Here is a 24471-nt window from a genome sequence, read left to right on the forward strand (position 1 = left end):
AGAAATACTTAAATATAATATTTATACTCAATCAAGTAAAGCGACAATAGTTATATACTTTTTAGCCAAAAGTTTAAAAGTTACAACGATCTTTTTAAATTAATTTGTTTGGCAATTTTAGCAAACACAAAAGAACAATATTTAGGATCAGAGAAAAGAAGCAGGTTTATTAATCTATATCTTATATTAAATCGTTGAAATTCATTGTTATTTACGTAAAATCGAAGGTTGAATGTTCTTTGCAGACAAACAAAGTTCTCAGTTAGTATTATATTCTTTTGTCTTTTTTTTTTTTTTTTGTTATTTTAGATACTTAGCTGTCAATAGGTGCTCATAGCACTGCAGGCCCCATAAATTTCTGTGTAAATCAGAGAAGCCTAAAGTTAAATCGCAGAGAACTGCTCGGAAATAGGAGCGAAAACTCAATTGGCCCAACATCAAACCGTAAGTCGAGGAGATTGTTGGATGAATGTAATAGTTGCCTTCATTAGCTTTTTAAAATTCGTGTTTTATAGATTGATAAGATATCAAAACCCATTTTCATCTTTCAATATTTCTTATATGTTAATAAATATCTTCATACAAAAACTGTCACAATCGTTAAAATAACCTTACTTATCGAACGCAAATTATAGTAAATTTGATCAAAGTAGTTTTGTTAAGTTGTTCGATGTTGGTGTATACAGCTTACAGTTACTACTTGTTCTTATACTGTAACCACAAACTTGTACAACAAGAAATACACAACCAAAAGGCATAATTCAAAAGTAGATTCAAGAGGCCAATTGAGAATTGTAAAAAAAAAAAGTCAATCATTGAATACCTGACCCTGGCTTGAAAGAGTTAGAAATCCTGCTTGACCAGGCACCATCTGAAAAAAAGAGAAAGTATATGATATAGTTATGACAAATGTGTAATCATGTAATTAGACAAAATATATGTGGGTACATAAAAGTCATTAAGAATCTTACTATCAAGGTGAACAAAGTACACTAAACATGGAAATATAGGGAGCTTGATAAGATTAACAGAATTTAAATGGAATTCTGTACAAAGCTGTCAATTTAAAAGCTTGACCCGGCCGATACTGGACACGTTGGCAGACCTTTTTTGAATTTAAGCAGCCAAATCTGCCTTCACAGAGGAGAATCAATTCTGAAATGCAAGAATGAATAATCACAACCGACTTTTCGTCGACTTATAAGGCCAGCTTAAGTTTTGTCAATAACCAACTGCCGAAATCTTATATTGTAAGAGAAAAACTTGGGGAAATGAAATTCCCAATGATATTTGAATGTCTTTTAGAATTATATACGCTACTGGGAGTGGAGAAAGTCACACAGTATTTTACTACGATAAAAACATTACCCTATTCGGAAACAGAAAGAATTGAGATGTCCATTTGACAGATTTTGTATCGGCATAGGCTCCTCTTTCTTTGTACAACGCGCGATAGTTAAACCATAAATGCATCAAAGTGATTGCACAAGCAACCTGAAAAGGATATAAAGCGGATGCACCAAATAAGTGATGGTAAGGCTCCTCTAATCACCCTGGTATATCATCATCCCTTCTCTCTCTCTCTCAATTCGTGCGCCTCATCATCCTCTCTCTCTCTCCTCCTCAATTCATGGTGTTGTCTCTCTCTCTCTCTCAACCATAGTACAAGTCTCTCTCTCTCAATTCGTGGTAAGGTCTCTCTCTCTCTCTGACCTCAGGTGCTCCTCCCTCTCACCCGTGGTAAGGTTCTCTCTCTCTCTCTCAACGGTGGTGGCAACAATGGTGAACTGAGTCAGTGGAATCGTCATTTCGAATGTCCGAAGTGACATACCGGAAAAAATACACACACACATACTCATATAATATATATACATACAAGTTATTATATATATATATATATATGTATATATATATATACACAATATATATATATATATATATATATATATATATATATATATATATACATAATATACATATATATATAAATGTGTGTGTATATATATATATATATATATATATATATATATATATATATATATATATATATATATATATATATATGTTGTTAGTTATATATATATATATATATATATATGTTATAGTTATATATATATATATTACATATATATATATATATATGTGTGTGTTCATGTGTGTAACTGTGTTAATACGTGTGCAAATTCTAAATACATGTATATATAGTTTGAGATACACAATTGAAATTGCTTAAATTTCTTTTTTAAATCTCTCTTTTCCTACAGTGATTCATTCATCAACTGACCTTAGTTTATCATGCATATACTTTATTTTGATAAAATATCTCACACATCAATAACAATATACATATATATATATATATATATATATATATATATATATATATATATATATATATATATATATATATATACATATTTATTTATTTTATTGTTAGATATCGATGGAGATTGTTTTCCATAGAAATAACCGAGGATTGGTTCTTTATCCCATCAGCCAATGGGAGATCGTTTACTTAAAGACGGTTTTTGTCTCTAACCGAAGCTTTCAGCTAATGAGAGAGGGCGATAGAAACGTTCGTGTACGGCGGAAGCCTCTGGTTGGCAGAAGCCATTCCTTCCCCGACAGTGGAAGGAAGGAAGGCTCAGTGTAGGTGTAAACATGATGATTGGTAGTGGCTATACACAGGTGCTCAAGAAATACAAAATCAGGATTGGGTAAGTTGGAGCAGTTTCTTATATGTTAACAGGTAAATTTTCTACGCTGAGGTCTGAACAACCACTGGAAGTCTGGAAAATAACCATGAGTGGGTGTATTTTGTCACAGAATATAGAAATGAACTGCTCACGATTTCTGGTGTGTAATGCCGGTCAAGGCTGGAAGCTGGAAGCCTGTTGTATACTTTGAAAGTAAAGACTGATTTTCTGCAAATTTCTCAGAAATTTCTGGAGGTTCTGAACGTATCTTCGGTAACGGTGCTCGTGCAGAACTTTTATTGTAAGCCATTGCTACTGAAAGGGATTCAAAGGCCTGATGTGGACAGCAGAGCTCAGTGAACCAACGCAGACCAGGTAAGCAAGCAATTTAGGGGACATTGGTAATCAACGGCCAAGTATTTGCTGAGTCAATATGGCCAATTCGTAACTTGATTCATCTATTAGTCTGTAAGCAAGGTGACTAGACTGATTACAGGCTGGATTATCGTCACGAATTTGCGACATACCGCGCTAAATTAGAACAGCCGTGATCATTGGTGAATTATTTGCTTACCGAGTGGTGACAGTATTTATATATCCAATTATTTGCTAATTTATTTAAAAGGTATGGCCATTAATTCAGGTTCGGGACAGATTTTTAAATGATTAATTATTGTTTTTTGCTGGTAATGATCTTCGCCAAACACGGGCCGTCAGAAGCAGGAAAGGACGCTTGAATTGCGTCCAGCTAAAATCAGTTTCTCTGTGGACGCTAGTTGAGAGGTGTGGGAAATTTACGCACGCACGCGCGCGCTTTGCTCTTTTTTTTTTTTCTTTGCATTTATACAGCCCTGTCTGCGTAGCTTTTGTTAGGAAGTAAGAGAAAGCTTATCCAATTTAGTCTTTCATTAGCCGTTTCAAGTTTGACAGCTTGAAGAGACTGCCACGTCCACCTGTTATGTCATTTGGTCTCTCTCTCTCTCTCTCTCGTACTGAGAACCCTCGGCAAAGCGCCTCCTCTCTCTCTCTCGTACTGAGAACCCTCGGCAAAGCGCCTCCTCTCTCTCTCTCGCTCTCTCACTCTCTCACTCTCCTTCGCTCCTCGCTCTCTGTTTCCTCGCTCTGTCGCTCACGTACCGAGAAACACGGAAAAGTCCTCTCTCTCTCGTACTGAGAACCCTCGGAAAACCCTTCCTCTCTCTTCGTAGTTAGCCCAAGGCCTGCATTTGATGAAATCGCTCATTACAGTCTGGTATTTATAGGCTGTAGCAACTCATATGTATTGTGATCTGAAGTATCAATAAAAAAAAAAGCCTTTTTGATTTTGTGGCACTTTTAAACGGCAAAACTGTGAACATTCTTGCTATATAAACTCTTGTATATATTGTTTTCTGTTATATATTGTTATATATTATATATTGTTTTAAGAGCATCGTGGTAAATTTGGAATTCGGGAATCACCAGTTGAATGGTTATGAACAAACATTTGATACCGATTACATAGTAAGTTAGTTATTCTCCGTATCCATATAGTCAGTCATATTACAATTAATTCTGGTGGGAAATGATGGGGGGACGTCGAATACAGCATAAAGTGGCTCATTAAATGTTATCACTTGACTCGAATATCAAAATTGAGAGCTGGACTTATCGTACGTAGCTGGTGGGTTAAACTAAATGATTTTCTGTGACATGTGGTATAGGTTATCCAAATGTATCGATTTTTTCCAGTTATCCGAAGGTGCCGTGTTATTAACAGCCATTTCGGCAAATCAGTGAATTTTATAAGTGTTTTATATTACTTAAAGAGTAGTGCTTTCTTATTGGCCCAGATCAGCAAACTCTCGCTGGCATTTTTTGTTTGAACTGAAAAACTTTTCCATGTAAGTGCGTTGCGAATCACGGAAGGCCGCATAAGATATAATCATCATTATCAGGATATTATTAGTGAATAGCTGCGATCTTTTCTGTATTTTACATTTGTCAACTGTATATTCAACCCTTTTTTTCGTTTATTAACCAATTGCAACGTATCGGGTCGTATTGCAATACTTGTCCTTCCATCACAAGTGAATACTGGCATGTAATGTCGCTGTCCGTATGTAGTAGTAGAGAAAATGCTACCAGGGCCAGCCAGTTCTGTTGGAAAGTGGAGGTTGGGGTTGTTTTTCCAGTTGGGAAGGGTTGGGTAGGGGGAGGGGGTTATTTTCCCACCAAATCTGGACCTCTGTCAATATATTTGATCATACTACATAAATATATCAATATTTGGCTTCCTTTGTCCTACAAATCTCCATTGCTATATTTGGTATTGAATACATCATTACATTAAAATTGTGTATCCAGTCCAGGCATGTTGGAGGGGGAGGGGGTATGTTGGTTTTCCACTAAATTGGAACCCCTGCCAACATATTTCATTATAATTAAGCAGAAGGTGTTGTACCAATATCGTATTCTTTGTCCGTGAACGTAACCCATTGCAACATATACTGGAATACTTATACTGGTTACACAAAAGTGTATCCAGGCATGTTGGAGGGGGGAGGGGTATGTTGGTTTTCCACTAAATTGGAACCCTTGCCAACATATTTTATCATAATTAAGCAAAAGGTGTTGTATCAATAACGTATTCTTTGTGTACTTAACCCTTTGCAACATATGTGGTATTGGAATACATGTCATTACATTAAAAATGTGTAGCCAGGCATGTTTGATGGTGGGGGGGAGGGATTATGTTGTTTTTCCGGTAAGTTTGGACATATATTAACAAAGTTAATCATAATTATACTAAGGTGCTTAATCAACATTGTATAATTAAGCCAGATATTAACACACTTATTACATTAAGAGTGTATAGCCAGGTCGGTTTGCATGAGGGAAGGGGGTTTGTTTTTCCACCAATCTGATCCATATCAACATTTACCCACACATTTAATCACAATGAAGTAAATTGAGTTTTTAGTAATATCGTATAATGGTGCTCAGATATTTAAAAAAAGGTTAAATGGCGCGTCAGATATCGTATATATGTTCATTCCACTATTGCTCAATACATACTTATGAATTATTACTTTTGTGTTTAGTATTGAATCCTACTTAACTACCCAAGAGACTCTGACTCCTACTTTCTCTTATAGCAGTAATCTGATCCTCATTGTATCCTGTTTCCGATGCTCAAGTGTCACTACCATCGCCACCATCATATTCTGATCTAACCAGACACTCTCAGGCAGAAAGAGTGTTTGTAGGACCTTGTATATTTTAAGGTATTGATTTTTCTGCTTTTATGACATATGTTTATGAACTCTTTTATTCTTAACGTAATATTATTTATTTCAGAAATTAGAGAAAGGGGTCCTATAGTTGTGTCTATAGCACTGGCACAGTACCTACACTGGTATCCCAGGACAGAGTCCCATAGCTGTGTTCAGTACTGGTACAGTACTTGCACTGGTATCCCAGGACAGAGTCCCATAGCTGTGTTCACTGGTATTGTGTACTTATGGCACTTGTCACTTCATCGACAGGTTTGAATGAGGCAATGGCGTCCGTTCCATTAATGGTAATTATGATCAAAACGGTTTATTTTTGCACATATTTTTTTTTATATCTTCACTCTGGTTGATGTCTGCATAATCCCACATAATATCAGCTTTTTTTCTGGCCTTCTTACTTGACTGTTAGCCTTTCTGGTGATCTGTATTAAGTTTAATTTTTATTTATATGTTTTTCAGTAAAGACAGCAAATGTCCACATATCAGAAGAATCATGCCATTGAATATCATAATTCTTTTTGCCTTCTTTGCATTGTGGGTGAATAATAGAGCCCAGACATTCATATATAAGATTTAGAGGAATATTTTTCTGTATAACTTCTTGTTTTCTGTGTTTTTTCTTTTTATATTCTCACCAGTTTCCTCCCTTCCAATATGGTTGTCAACTTATTTTTCCTTTTTTCCAGCTGTGCAATTCTTTGCTTCAAGAAGAAGCTTCTTGCCAGGCACGCAATAGAGAAGAACTTTTGATGTCTTTGACTTGCACAAATATTTAGTAAGTACTGTCCACCTTTTGTAAGAGTGAAATTTAATTTGAATCAACATTTATAAATTCCAGGCAAAACTTCTGCAAAGCTGATATTACAGATCAGGTCCTACATATTCGTTGCTATACCTAGATATAGAAACATTGATTGACAGTCAGTCTATTTAGAATGGGATGTCTTTGACTTAAGGCAAATTTTCTTTAAGTATATCCTTTATAAGTGGGAAATTTATGTGGCTCAACACCCATGGTATTAAAGGAGAAAGTGCAGCACAGCTGCTGCTGTGGTTGGTTAAGTGACTATGCCAATATAGTTGAGGTGCTAGTGGTTACATACTGAATCACAAAGAGCCCAGATATTTTCTCTTAAGGCTGTGTTGCTATGACCAATATATAGTTTTAAAGTTAGTGGTTCAGTCATACTGAATCATGTTGTTCATAATGTAAATATTTTTCCTCACGGTCATTTGTATCGTATTTGATTTAAAGCCAGATGTCTGACCCATATGGATATTATTAGATAAACGCAAGACTTGTCCCTATTTCTTGGTAATATATAGTGACGTCTTATTTAAAGATATCTGATTACAGCCACCACAACATTAAAGATGCTAAGCTTAGGCTTAGTTTCATGAGTATCCGAGGTTTTATAATTATTTAATTGCTAAATAATAAGATAATACTTTTTCTTCATAATAACTTTAGATGGTCTACTAAAGCTGAGGATTTTAATACTAGAGTTTTGACACTTGTTTAAATATTAACTCTCTCTCTCTCTCTCTCTCTCTCTCCAGTAAGAACATCCCCTTCAAGATGCTTGACTGCCTGTCACCTACTTTTCTACCTGGTTCAAGGGGCCAAATTCCACTTATTGTCTTGATCAGCAGCCTCCCTGCCCTCATTCTTGATGTGTTAGTAAACAAGTAATAGCCTTCTTCAGTGCCTTCAGTATTAAGCTCCTAATTCCCTGAATCCTCATCTTGTCCAGGAACTTTGGCCCTCTGGGTCCTCCCAGTGGACCCAACAAAGTCGTTCTTGTGAAGATCCTAAACCTTTTTCCTGTGCTCTTAAGATATTACGCTCCTTGCAATCTTATTTATTTCTCCATAGCTTCGTCACATTTTTTCTCTCTTGAGTGTATCTCCTGATATCTTTATAGACAAGAGTTTGATATTGCTTTGAAATGAATTCAAATAATGTGTTAGTTATAGGAAAACATGCGAAGTGTTGAGATAACAGACATGCATTGAATACTGAAGCATGTTTTTTGTTTTCCAGGTATGTATGAAGAGGACAGTTTCACCATCAAGACCAACCACTCTTCAATAGATATGACACATGTGATTTGATAGAATCCAGCAGAGGGCATATATATAAGAATTTGCTTTTCAAGACATACCCTTCCAAGTTCATGGGCATTGAAGATGGATATTTTGACTGTAAATCTATCTGGAGGGTGAAACTTTTAATAGTGTGCCTTGAAAGAGTGTTTTATTGCATATGGGTAACTGCTAACTCTCTCACAGTAGAAAAAGTCAGAAAGGAACATATCTCAAAAAACTGTTCCACTTGACCAGTTTTCTTAAATATCATGCAGTTCATCACAACTGAGAACTCTCTTAGGCGATTTTATGATCTGCATTTCTGCTTTCTCAAGTGATTATTTTGTACCAGAAAGTAAATTATATCTGTCTCAAAGTAACAAATGAGAAGTTATGGACTAAAGTAAAATCTACATTTACGTTTTGCAGGATAGTTGAACTGGTATACAGTGCTGTTACAAAGAAAACTACTAGTGTCAGTTTGTTCAGAACTTTAACCTTTTTGTCAAAATAAAAATTGCGTTTGTGTTTGTAAATGAAACAAACCTCAATCAAGAAGGTGCAAGCGATTGGAAGAGAGAGATAAAGAGTGGGGAACCTTTCCCATTTGGAAATCCTGCAACAGTATTTATTTTGACAGTTTTGTAGTTCAATATCAGGTTTTTGTCAACGATTGATGGCTTCGTTGTCTATTTACTTAAGGGCCAGACAAAACAGGGTTTGTCTTGTATATATACATTCATTGTTCCTCATTATGAGCTGCCCTTCACTTCGTATTGTTGTGATGACTAGTTTCTTGTGATAACTAACTCACTGGTCATTGCTATTTCAGTAGAAACATCCAGTTTCCCTTTTCAAAAGCTGTGATGTTTCAGTGGCTTTGGTAAGTAAGCAGTTGGGAGATACCAGCCCCTTTGATTTTTAGTTTCTTTTCTATACAGGTAATCCAGTCCTGGCTCTTTGTTGCTGACATTACTCTCTGCCAAGTTGTTGACAGAAGTTCACTCCTTTTGTTTCTGTGATATCTGACCGAAAAGTTAAGAGTTCCAACATGTTGTCCCACACTTCATGTTACAAACTTTGTTACGAACAACAATACAGGTGAGATTTGTGGCACATTAAACTCTGTCTATTCTGGAGCTGGAAAATATCTGACCTACATCCACCAGGCTCTGTTTGACTTGGAAGATTCATTTTGCTTTTGTGTCCCTCTCTCTTAAGAAATTGATTAACTTCTTTTCATTTGGACAGTTTTTTAACTGTCTAATTTGGTTTTCTGCCTTTTGGCAGGAGGGTTATTGCTGTGATTTGGTGTAGCTGTGAGTTATCCTAAACATGTAATTCACTTCAGCCATTTGTCTTTGTGGTGACACTGAAGCCTCATTACTCCTATGTTTAAGTGATGTGTATCAAAAAGACCTTTTGTTGTGTTCGTAAGGATGGACATCCATGTGTAGGTCTACAAGTATAACTTCGTTTCTCTCAGAGTAACAGGTTTTCCTGCTATGTTTGCTTTGAATTTTCTGTTGATAGTGTTTTGAAATTTGCAACACCCACAGTTGAAGACTGTAAGTCCTTTATGATGACGTGACAGCCTTTTGATTTCCTGTGTTTTTGGTACCTAGGTTTATTTTGTAACTTTTTTTTCAAGTCCCTTAGAGGGAAAGAAACATCCCATTTGTACAAGATTGATAAACCGCATCAGACCAGTTGCCCGAGCATCTTGTCTTTGTTACTGTTCCTGCCAACTGCCAGCAATGGTTCTCTCTGTAGCTCATTGACCCAGGGACTTGAAAGTTACCTTCTGCTGTTCAGAACGTCCGGAATTGGGTAGTTAGTTGAGTTTAAAGGTTAGAATAACTGGAGAATCACCGATGTCTTTGAATTCGTTTGCGTTGGCTGCGCACTTTCATTATCTGTCTCTTTTTATTAAAAAGCTTCCAGAATATTTGCAGTTGTCTTGCCACACTTTCCATATAGGTCTGTGGCCCTTTTAGCTATTCTGCAAAGTTTCCTGGTGATAGCAAGTGTAGAGCTTTGTTGAATGGCCAGATTATTTTGGGGTGTTCCATCTGTCTTGAGATTGATGGTCCATGAACTCGCCAATTTCTCATGGGCATGATATGTTAAGAGTGCCACACAACTGGAGTCAAGTGCAGTGTAGGCTACACTAGCCACTGTACTTTTGTGTATCATACCTCGTTTCGTCCTGTGGTCGTGTTGTCCTCGTAGGTTTCAGTGAGCATTGTTGTCTTGTGAGTGCTCTGTGCTCATGTTTTCATATAAGTAAAACAAAGTATAGGGGTTTTCCCTCTCTTCAGAAAACCAAGTACATAATAGAACGAGATGGTTTTTTGTAACATTTACTAGAGCTTGAAAGCTCTGTAATCTTCTGACTTGATCTTTGATTACCATTTCTTCGACCTACACTTTGTGGTAGGATAGTCTCCATTGGCTTTTTGCCCATGTCAGTTGTCCAGTCCAGTCCAGACCTTCCTTCAGGGCGTATGTCATCAAGAAGGACTGATGTATGGTACCAAAAGATGGCATATTTACTGCCAAAGAGTGCCCCTGTGTCTGACATGTGTTAACAATCAGCTTGATTTTGTTGTGTTCAAGAATCTGCTTCTTGATGATGACAACAACGAGAGCAAAACCACATTGTTGCAGGATATTGTTGGGACAGAAGCCTTTCCTACACAGTGGATTGAAAAAACCGCATCTTTTGATGATGTTTGTGGCACCCGCTTATGCTTGAACCGCCTGGTCTTTTTTGCATTACTATATTCCTGATGCTCTGCCAATTTTTTAGCGGCTTTGCTTCTGGTAGGCACCACACTTTCTTGTCTAGCTTGTTCCTTGGAATGCAGCTATTGGCATTCTTCAGAGAGATTTTGTTGACACCAGTTCTGTCTGCTACTCCCCAGCTCTTTCCTAACCGAAGTATACCCGGATACCAGGTTTCACTGGTAAATCATTGGAAATGAGTTACTTGCGCCAAGATTGACGGAAAAAGATATTTTTGAATGTATAAGCTTACGCAATTTTTGAAACACGGTTGCTTTGCAAGATTCACTCGTTTTATGTGTCTAGTTTTGTTAGTTTCACTTTGTGATAAATACAGGTGAAAAATCACCGATCAGAGGGCTGTCACTATAAATCATAAAACTGCGATTGAGATAAAACAGTACCGAGGTCAAAGACGAAAGATAAGTTCTCCTACAAAGGTCAAAGATGACTTGCAGGGAGAAAAATTCCCTCTGTCAGGGTACAAAGCTGAATAAAGCAGTTCACATTAAAGTACTAAAGACTTAATAAGTAAGAATAATAAGCCTAGTAAAAGATTGGCATATGAAAGAAAACTGAGTAATAGAAAGATAAACGTTGTAGATGAAAAGTAAACTTTAGGCCTATAAGGCAGACTGTGTTATGAAGATGAAGTGGTTGGCTCAGAAGCATTTAAAAGAAAATTAGTCAAAGGTAAGTGTAAATAAATGGAAGAAAATGGCCCATTAGAAAGGGTGATAAACTTATAGATCTGACTTAAGTACAGCGGAAAATTCAGGACGACGTCATACAGGACGTCGCTGCATACAGCTGAAGGTAGAGATTGATGACGTCATAGCCAGGACGTCAATGCATGCAGCCCAAGGTACGAGAAAGGTCATAGTTGCGGGACGTCACTGCATATAGCTAAAGGTATTGTCGAGAAGTTGATGACGTCATAGTCGTGGACGTCACTGCATGCTGAGGTCTAAGGTATATTTAATGAAAAGGGTAACCCTTCTCACGTGACGTCACAGGTGATGACGCAAGCATTCCTTGTAAACATTGTAGGCTTATGATAGAGAAATGAAGACCTTAGATACCGGACGTTCTTTAATCAAACCCTAAATACATATATTGAGGAGAATACCGTGATAATGAAAATCTTAATTTACTCAGTAGAGCCAGCATTGCAATGCCCTGAAGGAGAGAGAGAGAGAGAGAGAGAGAATATGCCTCAGTTGGAGGTAATGAAACCAGCCGGCTACCAACTCTGGAAGGCCGACCTTAAAGGGGCTTAAGTTTTTCTAAGCTGACAACAGCTGATCGTCAGAGATAGGACGAAGTGTCTCATAGGCTTCCTGAAAGTTTCCAAGATGTTCGCCGTTTCCTAGACTATCTCAGGACGTCAGAGAATGATGCCAATGATGCTTTACACAGCAAGCTCAAGGTGGGCGGGAAATGTCACCAAGAGCGCTGCCTAAGCTTTACGTTTACTCCTCATGGCTGTATTTTCGTACTTATCAAATGCTTGGTTGACCTGGAGTGTCTTTTAAGAAACAAGGCGGAAATTCTGCATGCTAAACCACCAGAGTTTCGTCCACAGGTATACGCTCACCACCAAAAAATTTCCTAAGTCCAGTTCCTCTATGAATGGCTTGTAAGGATACCTACGAGGTGTTAACGTACATTTTGTCATTCTGGTCTCCGTTTTCGTTAAGGTTTCGAGTCTGTAAGAGTTTCCTCCCGAGTCTTCTTATAGAAAATGAGTCTTTTAGTATAATTAAACCTCATAGAAATGCCGGTGGAGTATAGAACAAATAAGAAAGACGGTAACGATGATAAATAGAACTGAACGTCTTAGCCATCTGACGTTGACTTCTTAGTACCTGACAGGTAAATTTGACTTTGAGCTGCAGAGACGCGATTTACTTTAAATACAATTGATAGCGCTAATTTAATCCTTATTTTCATCAATATTTATATATAAAACTGACTTCATTCTTTTCAATACGGATTTGACTGAAAAAAACTTAACACATTTCAAGGGTCTCACACAGCCTGTCACCCTGGCATATTTGAGCAATTTGACAAAGTTTGATATCAAAATGTCAGTAATGGTGGCCAAATTGAAGTCTAATCATGAATTAAATCATGACACTTCAATTTCGCCACAAATATTGTGATTTTGATGTCAAATCTGACGGCAAAAAGCTGGAATGTGTCAGGATATAAGGTCCTGTAACACCCCATCCGATGTACAGTTGATATGCTCTATAAGAATGACTTCAAAATATTTACTTTTCAAGCTAGTTCTATTTAGATAAACCTTTTAGTACTGTAACGATCCAATTTTACTTCATACTTTTATCATTAGATTTCAACCCTTCAAATACCTTTGCATGACTTAGCTTTTTCCATGTGAATTTGATTATACAATGCATTTAATTATAACTTGTAAAGCACCATGTTCCATATAATGGGCATTTTTTATTTATTGAAATTTACACATTAAATTTTATGTATTGTAGGCTATTTTTACATGATTTTTGGCGATTAGTTTCAATCGCTCTTAAACTCAGGTATCTGCTGCAACCTCTTATTTTATAAATTTGTTTACTTTACATTTTCAATGAAAATTTAGCTTATTTTAAATGGTTTCAGCTGCACTTTTTAGGCTTAGCCTAGTAACTGGATATGCACCACACTATTGAATTATTCAGATCTGAATTTCTAAGTAACTTCAAATTCAAGGCTTTTAAAGTTATATGCTTTATTTGGTGCTATTTTCAGTTTACATGATATTTTCACCTACAAGATTCATTCTAAAAGTATAGAATATTCATTTACATTCAATATCTATAATACTTAATATGAATTACACTTCAACAAACCTAAACAAAAGCTAATTAATCCTTATTTACTTCAAATGACAGTCATCCCTTGTCCACGTTACAACAAAATCACTTTAATTACACCAAGACACACACCGGCCTCCCAAAAGCAAGACAAGGACCCAACTCCTTCAGGTGGAACAGCGCATCTTGAGTGTACCCCACCACTTCCCTTATAGGCCTAACGACACCATTCAATGTGGGTGATTGGAGTCAGGTAAATGGCCTGAGACGCGTAAAAGCACGTTCCTCCCTGCCCTGCCTTCCTCCCCCCAGCAGTGATGAAGGTCGGGACTAACGCCAGCTCTTCACCGTACATCATCAACACCATCATATTGTTTAGGTTCTGTGATGCACCTACAAAATCCATCCCATTGCCAGGTGAGATTAGGAGTGAATGTCCAGATAATACACTTTCATGTTTTGAAGTTGATTGTCTTCTCAAATTTTCTGCTTTTCAGTTTTTACAAGTCTGAATGGCAGCTTATACTGATTATCAGAATAGAATGAACATCAAGAAAATCGTTTTATATAGCTCACCAAATTAGTGACAGTAAAATCACTTCTTTATGCTACTTCTAAATAGGTCACATGGCCAAAAACTCATCTAAAAAAACGAGGTAATTGCTGTTTAATTTTCATATTAATATACTAAAATTATTGTTTCACATACTAGAACTGGGCAACAGAATAATGGATATTGTCTTTTTATAAGGACCATTATGGAAGAGCTACCACTGCTACAGTCATGACCAACGAATGAATGTTGCTCAGGAAAAACTTCATGGTAAGTTTGCTGCTCTTTATTTTGACCATTATACTTTAAGATCTGCCTTTAAAATGATAATACCAAAGTACAGGTTCCAGTAACTTGTTTTTTGTCAGGTTTGAAGACACTTGAATCTCGACATCATGTCTTATCCAGGACAAAGTAATGACGTCATCCCTTATATGCAACATTTTCGAGAGAATGCTAAACTCCATGCATGTCAGTACTTTGATAAAAAACACTCTAAACCTGATAGCTTTGTCTAAAACTTTTCGGTAAAAAAACTTCCCCTTAACTGGACATATTTGTAGCTGCTACAAAGATCTCAACCGACAGAGACTTTCTTTATACTAACATCACACTCTAGGTAAAAGAAAAGACTTCATTAAGAACTGACAACAAGCCCTCTCAATTCAAGTCTCCAATTTCTCTGGGCAAAATCAACTGATCCTGCTGCATGTAAACTTTGCAGGCCTAAGAAAGCCACTTTCTGGGTCAAGTCAACCATGGCTCCCAAACTGACAAACTTTGCAGGCCTAAGAACGCCACCTTTTGGGCAAAATCAACTCTGGCTCCCGGACTGACAAACTTTGCGGGCCTATAAACTCCCCTTTCTGGGAAAAATCAACAATGATTCCCAAGCAGACAAACTTTGCAGGCCTAAGAATGCCACTTTCTGGGCAAAATCAACTCTGGCTCCAAACTGACAAGCTTGTTAGGCCTATAAACTCCCCTTACTGGGCAAAATCAACTGACTCCCAAGCAGACAAACTTTGCATGCCTAAGAGCGCCATTTTCTGGGAAAAATCAACTCTGGCTCCCAGACTGACAAACTTAGCAGGCCTATAAACTCCCCTTTCTAGGCAAAATCAACTATGCTCCCAAGCTGGCAAACTTTGCAGGCCTATAAACTTCACTCTGCAGGGCAAAAATCAACCATGAGTCACAGAAAAAAACTTTGCAGGCCTATAAACTCCACTTGCAGGGCAAAGCAAAATTTCTCCCACACTAACACACTTTTTAGGCCAATGAACGAAAACTTTTATAACAGAAAAAAAAAAGCTTGTTGAAAGACCTCCTGTGCAAGAAAAACAATAAAACTGATACTTCCTGGATGGAAAACTTGCAGACCAACAGATTTTCAAGTCAAATAATACTAAACCGGAATAATTTCCATTCAAAACAAATACCCTCCTTGAAACCAGTGACTTCCTTCACAAAACCATCCTCAGCAAGTAACACTTTTTCCAGTAAAAACCTTTCCCTAAGTAACACACTTTAGGCAAAGAACTCTATCAACTGACACATACCAGCTAGTCCGCTGGTATCGTGACATGCCACTCAGATGTCACGAGTTCGTGCCTCCCCCATGATCATGATCAGTTACCGCAGCACTGTCGGGTCTGCGGGGTCTGAGGTGGGAGGGTGAAACCAACATTCTTTGGAAGCTTGAATTTCAAGTCAATGGCCCCTTTGGTGTGCTTGTTCCATGCGAATAGGGTTCATTTACCGAATACACATTTAGCAAAATGAGCTCCCACCCAAACTAATCCCCTAAACTGGTAACACTTCCTAGGTAGAAAAACTTTCAAGAACCAAGAGAATGGACAAAAATCACTCCCAATTGCCACATTTTCTGGGCAAAAACCTCTCTAGTGAAAATTCCTAGTTAAGGCTAACACTTTTTGGGCAAAAGTCTCCTCCAAAGATACACGTTTCAGGGAAGACCTCTCCCAAACAGACCCCCATTCCAAGCAAAAAAGGTAAAATTTTTTGAAATATGACCTACTTTTTTTGGGAAAACTTCCTGAGCAAAAAATTCATGAAACATGAAGACATTTTGAGCAAGTGACTCGTGATGCCTAAGGAGAACTCTCAGACTAATAGACAATCTAATCAACAACTCTCCCCAGCACCAGAATGTATACAGTACTTCTTGGCAGGGAAAAAAATGCAAGCTAACAGACTTACTGAAAAAAAAAATAAAGACTCCACATCCAAAACAAACTCCCTAGCAGACTTTCTTGCCCCCAGAAAATCACGGACTTTCTTGCCCCCCACAAAATCACGGACTTTCTTGCCCCCCAGAAAATCACGAACTACTAAATTTTCTAGCCCCACAAAATCTGCACACAGATTTTCATAAAAATACAGGCTACCAACAAAAATGACAAAATAACAGACCTACTAACAAAAATTATAACAGACATTTTAGGCAAAAACTCACAAACCCAGGCACCTTGAAATCCTCATTATTAAAGTTATCAGATTCTGTGAAGGTAAAACCATCAAAATTAACAACAGACTGTAAGATGAACAACTACAGACTAATAGAACACACTGGTAAAGCAACACACAGACATTGTAAATAAGACTTATCACAGACGCAAAAATTAGTTCAAGGGGGAATATCACACAGACTTATAACTAAACCAAATGTAATACAAACAAAGGGACAATCTGAATGAAACAATATCAGCAGATTCTACAGTAAGATTATCCATAATCAGATTTTCACTACTAGAGTTTGGCTTTCTTAAAAGTATAACACAAGGACGAACTTTTCACAAAGTGTCACAACAAACTTCTCCCAAAAATGTGTTGTCTCTGTGACTAAAACACTGTCTAAAAAATCAAACCAAAACTTATCAACTACATTAATTTCCTAAACCAAATTCTCTACCAAGAGCACAGACTTCTTAACTAATTTGATCTTGAACCAATATCATTTTCCCAGAATGCTGGACTTGTTTCAACACCAACAAACATATCCTGTGCTTTACACTGATATCATGTATTCATATGATACTAATTATAATGAATCGATTCGCCTTGCAAAGTTCAAAAGATGAGTCCAGATTATTTGATATTATCACAAACAGTATCTGGGGATGTCCAGCACCACTGCATTCTGAATAATTTGTCACACTATCAGCACCTGTAATACTTCCTCGTTATAAGCCAGTTTTCAAGAAATCTTAACATATACCTTTGACAATCTTTTTTCTTTTTTTTAAATATTCACCTGAAAACCTACGATCAAATCAACAGACTTACATAACCTTGACAGGGCTCCAAGGGAAAATCAGCCTGCAGAGAGAGTCGGTTATACAAAGCATGAATCACTGGCACCAGAAAGAAATAAAACCGACACACCTGATATTCAGGAGACGTCAGCAACAGAGAGCAGGAACGGATTTGCTCCTGTCTGAAACATCTGAGATCAGAAGACTCCTCGACAGCACTGGGCAAAATATTCCACATTTTAGCTAGAGCGATAGAACTGAAAACCTCAGCAAAGCTAGACATTATCAAGTTTTCGCACACAAAATTTAGCCAAGATACAACTCTTAGCAAACCCCCTAGCAAAGCTAGACATTATCGTTTTCCACACCAAAAATTTAAAGAAGATACAACTCTGAGCAAACCCCTAGCAATGCAACATTATCAAGCTTTCTGTCACAAAATGAAATAAGTTACAACTTTAGCAAACCCCTAGTAAAGCTAGACATTACTGCTTTCCTGCACAATGTGTAACCAAACAAGACACAACTCTTAGCAAACCCCTAGCAGCTAGACAACATTTAAGCTTCCTGTACACCAAAATCTATTGGCAACCATGAAAAACTTAGGCAGAACTCTTAACATTAACAAAATTTGTTCTCAGCATCGGTTCGGCTAACAGGAAACCTGTATCCTTCAATTATTCTATAAAACTTATCTTGAATAACACTGAATCCCAAGATATCACAAATGGATTGGAACCACAAACCAACACCATAAAAAAGGACTTATTTAATCCTAAACTACATATCAGTAGGCTTCCTAAATGACATTGCTGTATCAACACTCGAAAAACCTCTGACATCTAGAAAGGTTACTGTCAAATCAATTGACATTCTACTGCCTCCTCACGGTACCTTCTTTCTGTTTAACGCGCATTTTTTTCCATGACTCAGTAAGTCCTGCCACCCCATTCCAGAGCAATAAAAAGGTTGCACCAGTTATGTATCTAAATATCCACAAAGCAACAAAATCAGGTCTCAGATCACATATTCTACCAGCAACAAATCAGTAAAAAACAGTACTACATTACCATTACTCAGGCACTACACATGTGGAGATGCTTTTTCAGATCTATAAGAGCAAACACAAGGTTTAGTAAACTGTGCACAACACTTCTTTAGCCCACAAACCTCTTCAGAGGAAACCTGACATACCTGGGGCCACTCTAACCATTACAAACTGACGAATAAACAGAGAAATTGTGACAGAGCGTTGCCATTTCTGTAAGGAAATGACAATTTGATCTCCACAGCACTATTTATCTGGAATCTCTAACTAAACCAAGCTCGTGGATTAGCTTTCATACATTAAGCTTTACATTACTACAACTTGAAGGACACTTCATCTAATGAATAGGAAAACCTTTTTGTTTTAATCTATTATCCTCAAGTATTCTGAGAACCTCAGCATGCTCTTATGGTAAGGTATTTGGTGAAATCTGGTGTATAATCACCTTTCTAGTATATCAAAAGTCACATTATTACACATTCACCCTTTTACAAAGGCTTCCATACAGTCCTCCACACACACACACACGCCCGATTGCCTAATTAATCGACTACAAAGAGAACTTGCATGGCCACACAGAATTCTAAACTGCTCGTCAGCAGTATTTATCTGTTCATTTCAGGTACACGAATGAAGTGTCAAGGCTAAGAAGCGAAAAAGTTTGAGCCCCAAGCTGGTACCCCCTTTTGGAATGACAGTTGTGTCTGTAATGTAATTATCAGTTTTGTCGGTAACTTGACCGAGAGGATAACTTTTTACTTTCAAAATGTGTTTATAGACTTATTTTAGATGTGCTGACATCTGGTTGGATATAAATATTGAATATTCGACTTAAATATAACCTTGTGGAAAATTTTCATGTAAACTTTTAAAATACCAGCATTTGACACAATCAAATTCAACATCAGCAAAATACTCCTACCCATAAAATACCTTCAACTTGGTAAACGATGCTTACAAATTAGAATTTTTCCACATTGCATCGCCAAATTGAATGGAACTTGGCCGGAAATGGTATCTGAGTCAGCACATTATAATAATAATAACTGACTTATAAGTAAAACATTATTGATCCTTTTAATTTTTCTCCAAACGGAATTTTTCCTAGAAAATAATAGAAGTTATATAGAGTACCCTGCATCTCACATATGAAGTAATTTGAATATCAGTTATCCATAATGAAAAGTCAATCACTCATAAGTATCTTAAAGACAGATCAAATACTCCCTATTCATGAATATTTACAAGTAAATGTACACACAGTTTATAGAAATGATTCTTGACAGATTAAAGCCAAATGTACAATGCTCCAACACATTTGAAAACATATTCACAATATCACAGCCACGCTTTATTAATATGTTCTGTTTTCTACGACATTCAACGCATCAAAAAATTTCTGTAACAAGACGTGGAGAAAATCTGATTGAGAAATATTAGAGAAACAGAAACAGATTGACAAAATGTCTGGATAATCGTAGATTTGCATTATGAAAACGATCAGATTTTGGGGCCACTATACTCGTTTGATACAAAATTCTGGCAGCCAAAACATACAGGCTCAGTACACCAGTTCATAAAACACTACAGGCAAACAAGCTCAAGTACAAATACAGTCATAAGAATAATCATAAGTCAAGGAATGCCTTAGAAGTAACATTACCCCACACACCTTGGACTTTCTGTACAATAACATCATTCTCTGACATCTGCAATGGACTGCAAAAGCACTGAAAACTGGAAAGGCGAGGAAAGTATATAAATGAGGCTTTTTCCCATTTAGGCAATTAGCTGTCTGCTTGGAAAACAGCCCTTTGGGTCAGCTCAAAGTTAGCAACCGATTGGTTTCATTACCTCCAGCTGAGGGCACTCTCTCCCCTTCGGGCACTGCAATGCTGGCATCAAGGAGTCCTTTATTTTAAGTCTTTTCTATCCACATTCTTCTCAGTTTTTTAAGTATACAATGAATACAGTACGGTATATAGGAGGACTTCTGTACTTCAGCTTACGTCCTGGAATTGTTGTTTATTACCCATAATTTTCTTTAAATCAACTAGGTTTACAGTTAACTTTTAATCATTGCATAATTGTTTTGACTCACCAACAACAGTGCGTTAAAGAAAGGCTTCCCATCTCAAATGTTACAGTAATATGAACTCTCCTAACTTAATCACACTAAAAAAACATGAACTGTTGAAAATTTACACAAAAACAATACTAGAATTGAAATTTAGGAAAATAAAGCAAATATTGCACCCAAAGATTTATACGCTGCTTCATACACCCCACCCAAGATCGCAATATTTAGATTATGGAATAACTGAACACACACAAACGCGGCGTGTGTGTTCAGAGTAGCATTAATGTGTTCAGAGGAAAAGCTTTTAAGTGTGAGAATGTCAAGACGAGTGCTTATCACCTGTGCCTAGAAGAAAATGGAAAAGCTCCTACTGCAGGTAGTATGAATGAGGGAATTTAAATGTGAAAATGCGTGAATGGAACAAGTCATGAATTGTGAGGGTTTTATTAATACATGGAAAGTGAAAGTGTAATTCTGCTGCTTAAGGTTGTACTGTAAACCTGCAAACATAACATCTTTAACAGGAGACTGGAAGAAATTCCTTGGAATGAAATGCAGATTTGCCCAGCCAGAACGAATGTTAAGAGGAAGAAATAAGAACAATGTCCAAGTTATTTACACCAATCTACCACAATATCTCGTTCCTATATCCAGTTTCTATAGATGATAACACTGCAAAATAGTTTTGCTATCTCAGATTATTGCAAACGTTGGCCAGTGGGGGAATCTGCATAGCTATGAGTCTCCAAATTTAGCTCATCAAACCTAGATTACACGCAGGTCTGATGACAATAACATAACCATGACAACACTGATATTATAATTTTCTGAATTATTTTGGTACCACTAGTTTCCTCAGTAGTTTGTAAGCTTATTTTGTTTGATAATAAACTAAAAAAGGCATTAACTGCTTTTTCTAGCTAAATGAAGCCTAAGTCTTGGTGAGAACTGAGCAGTAAGCTGAAATACACAAGTTCTTGTATACAATAAAATAAATTTACAATTTGGTATTACAATAACTTTCCCATTATTCAAAATTTAAAGTTAAATTTTTAACAATAAGAGTTAAATTTTCAACTATAACAGTTAACTGAACCATGATATGATAAATTTCAATTAATGGGAACTTCTATGCACACCAACACTAATCATTATAATCTTAACCTGCATCCATGTCATGATATCGTTGGTAAATTGTTCTTCTAAATTGACTAAATCTATTGCGTAATTCTTCTAAAATTGACTAAATCTATAACTCAGAAATAACTGAATTTCAAATAACTGACGTTATAGAGTCACAAGTTACTTAACACAGACCTTCTTGAAATGTGACTACAGACAATTTCTAGAATTGGATTTGGGTTTAGGAATCCAATAAACAGACTCATTCTGTTACACGCACTCTGGGGAGGTCATGACACACAACAAAACCCCTGGATTATCAGCTTCCCCTTTAATTCCTTCCACTTTGCTCTTCAACCTCTCTAATCTAACAACTCCAATTTACAACCTTCATGGAAAATCAGTCCCTTTGTGAGAACCTCACAAGGAGAGAGAGAGTTACTTATTAGTCAGCAGCCAGTTAAGAAGTATTCACTTCATAAATTTCCAATAGCTGAGTTCACAAGAAGGAACTGATCTTTTGTATGTCAAATATCTGAAAATACTGTGCTCCTAATGAAAAAGTAAATGACTAGTCTCAAGATTAACATTAGTGTCAAATAAACTTTCACATTAACTGAAAATGCTTATTATTCATTCATATGTCAAACTGACCTTCAAAGACACTTTCGAATTTACTTATTCATTTACCTAAGACACCATTGTTAACAATACCTAATCCCATTTAAGGTAACGCTTTGAATTTGAGTCTACTTACAGATTCATTTACCTATGATATTTTCAGAAAAAAAATTATCCTCAAGTAATGTATTTAATATGACTGAATCATTCGCCTAAAATACCATTATCAGTATTGCAAATGCCCCTTAAAGTAACAGCGAAATTTAGAGTTCACCTATTAAATAATTATTCAGATACATTTAGCCACAATACCAAGGTGTACCTTCAAAGCAGCACTTCAATTTGGAGCCTCTCATGCCACCAGTACCTGGAAATATGCAGAGAACACATACGATGCTCTTGATAAGGTACTCAATATTTACACAGTTAACCTTAAGTGTGGTGCATGTTTAATGTGCCAACTAAGATTTTTACTAATATGGCTAGCTTTGCACAAAATTCACAGAGTTTGTTTAATCCTGAGAAGAATGACAAAGCTCTAACTGTCATCAAATCTGAGATAAAACCGATAAACTAACTTTGAAATATCTCCTGCCTCAACTGTGCAAAACGTTTCAATGTTTCAGGTGACTTCTCTCTCTCGTGAATCTACCAGAGCCTTCAATAACTTTTAGTTTCAAAGTAGTATATAAGAAACCAATGCTTATATAACATTGATAGTAACACAAGACCTCTGTGAACTATTATACTAATTTTCTAGAGAAATCTGGATATAAATCACTAAAGATGCAAACTTTGGGACAAAATCCTTCAAAAAAGTGTGTATGAGAAGCTTTCTTAATTCCAGGTCCCTAATGTTATGGAAGTTGATTTAGCAATTCCAGGTCCTCACAGCAAAGATTTAGTTAACATTCCCAAGTTTTATTGAGGAAAGCAATATCGGAATAATTTTATAATTTACTTACGAATACATCTACTTTAAAGTTAATACCCTTTACAGGTCGACTCCACAATAACTATTCAGCCTGTACTGACCACCAAGAAGATATTCCATAAAATCAGTAAAACCCAATGTTTGCAACTGTTTTGAACTTCCTGCTGTTGATAGTTTTGAACTCCCAGAAAATGACTGAAAATAATGAGCATTAGCCTACGATTAATCTCACGTGAGCCCCTCGCACCGGGCAAGTGTGCACTGAATGATGAATGACCTACTGGATACCGTAAATCACAACCACATGAAAATATTTCTGTAAAACAGTCAATTATTTGACTGTATTATTGAACTGGGTTAATGGAAAGCTATTCTTTAACATACGTGACTTCTAGATACAAAATAGTCGGTGCTAGCCATGACTGCTCAATATTATATTTCACTAACAGAAACTTATGATGAATGTTACATAGCTCCGAAACATCCTGGTTCCTGGTGAGATGATAGTAAACCAATGATAATTGTAGGTACAAACTATGTATCCTGAAATAAAAATAAGCTATCGGAGCAAATGGCTAACACTGACTGCTAAGAAATTAAGTGAAAAACTTTGTATGTTAAGACATAAACTATTAAATCCACTAAGTATTTAAATAAGATATATGGATAAACAAAACAAAGGCTAAGTATCCTGAACCAAACTGAGGTTTTTGATGGCTAATTCTAAACTGCTATGAATCTTATCTAAAAAAAAATGTATCCTGAAATTTGTCAAAAAGCTAATACTGTACTTTACCAGAAAACTGAATGACCTACGTATCCAGATACACGGAGCTACTTGTAATTGATGCCCGACTGACACTAGATTCCAGATCAAGCAAAACTATAATCTGCAGATCCTGAAATATACAGAACTACTTCTTGATATTAATGTTAAACATATATGCATTTATTTAGAAAACTATGTATCCCCAAATGAACCTATAGTCATTTTAAACTGGTAAAAAACTCAAATAAAAAACTATCCTGAAATGTACTGAAGTAATTGACATGTTAAACTTACATTACATAGAAAAGGCTGTGTCCTGAAGTATCCTGAGGTACCACATAGCTATTGTTTAACCAATACAATACTATCAATATACAGTATAC

General features: G+C 36.5%; 1 long non-coding RNA gene across 4 annotated transcripts in view; it reads left to right on the top strand.

Moving 5' to 3' along the window:
- The first annotated feature begins 2542 nt into the window (after positions 1-2542).
- The window catches only part of LOC136837906 (uncharacterized), a 91382-nt gene continuing 69453 nt past the window's right edge, over positions 2543-24471 (top strand). For 2 of the 4 annotated variants that reach the window (XR_010852811.1, XR_010852806.1), the window contains exon 1: positions 2543-2717. This is a non-coding gene — a long non-coding RNA (uncharacterized lncRNA). Of the gene's footprint in view, positions 2718-6716; positions 6747-24471 lie in introns of those variants that run through there. The other 2 variants (XR_010852809.1, XR_010852812.1) reach the window with 2 other exon arrangements.

Source organism: Macrobrachium rosenbergii, unplaced genomic scaffold (assembly GCF_040412425.1).
Source record: "Macrobrachium rosenbergii isolate ZJJX-2024 unplaced genomic scaffold, ASM4041242v1 13890, whole genome shotgun sequence".
Lineage (NCBI taxonomy): Eukaryota > Metazoa > Arthropoda > Malacostraca > Decapoda > Palaemonidae > Macrobrachium > Macrobrachium rosenbergii.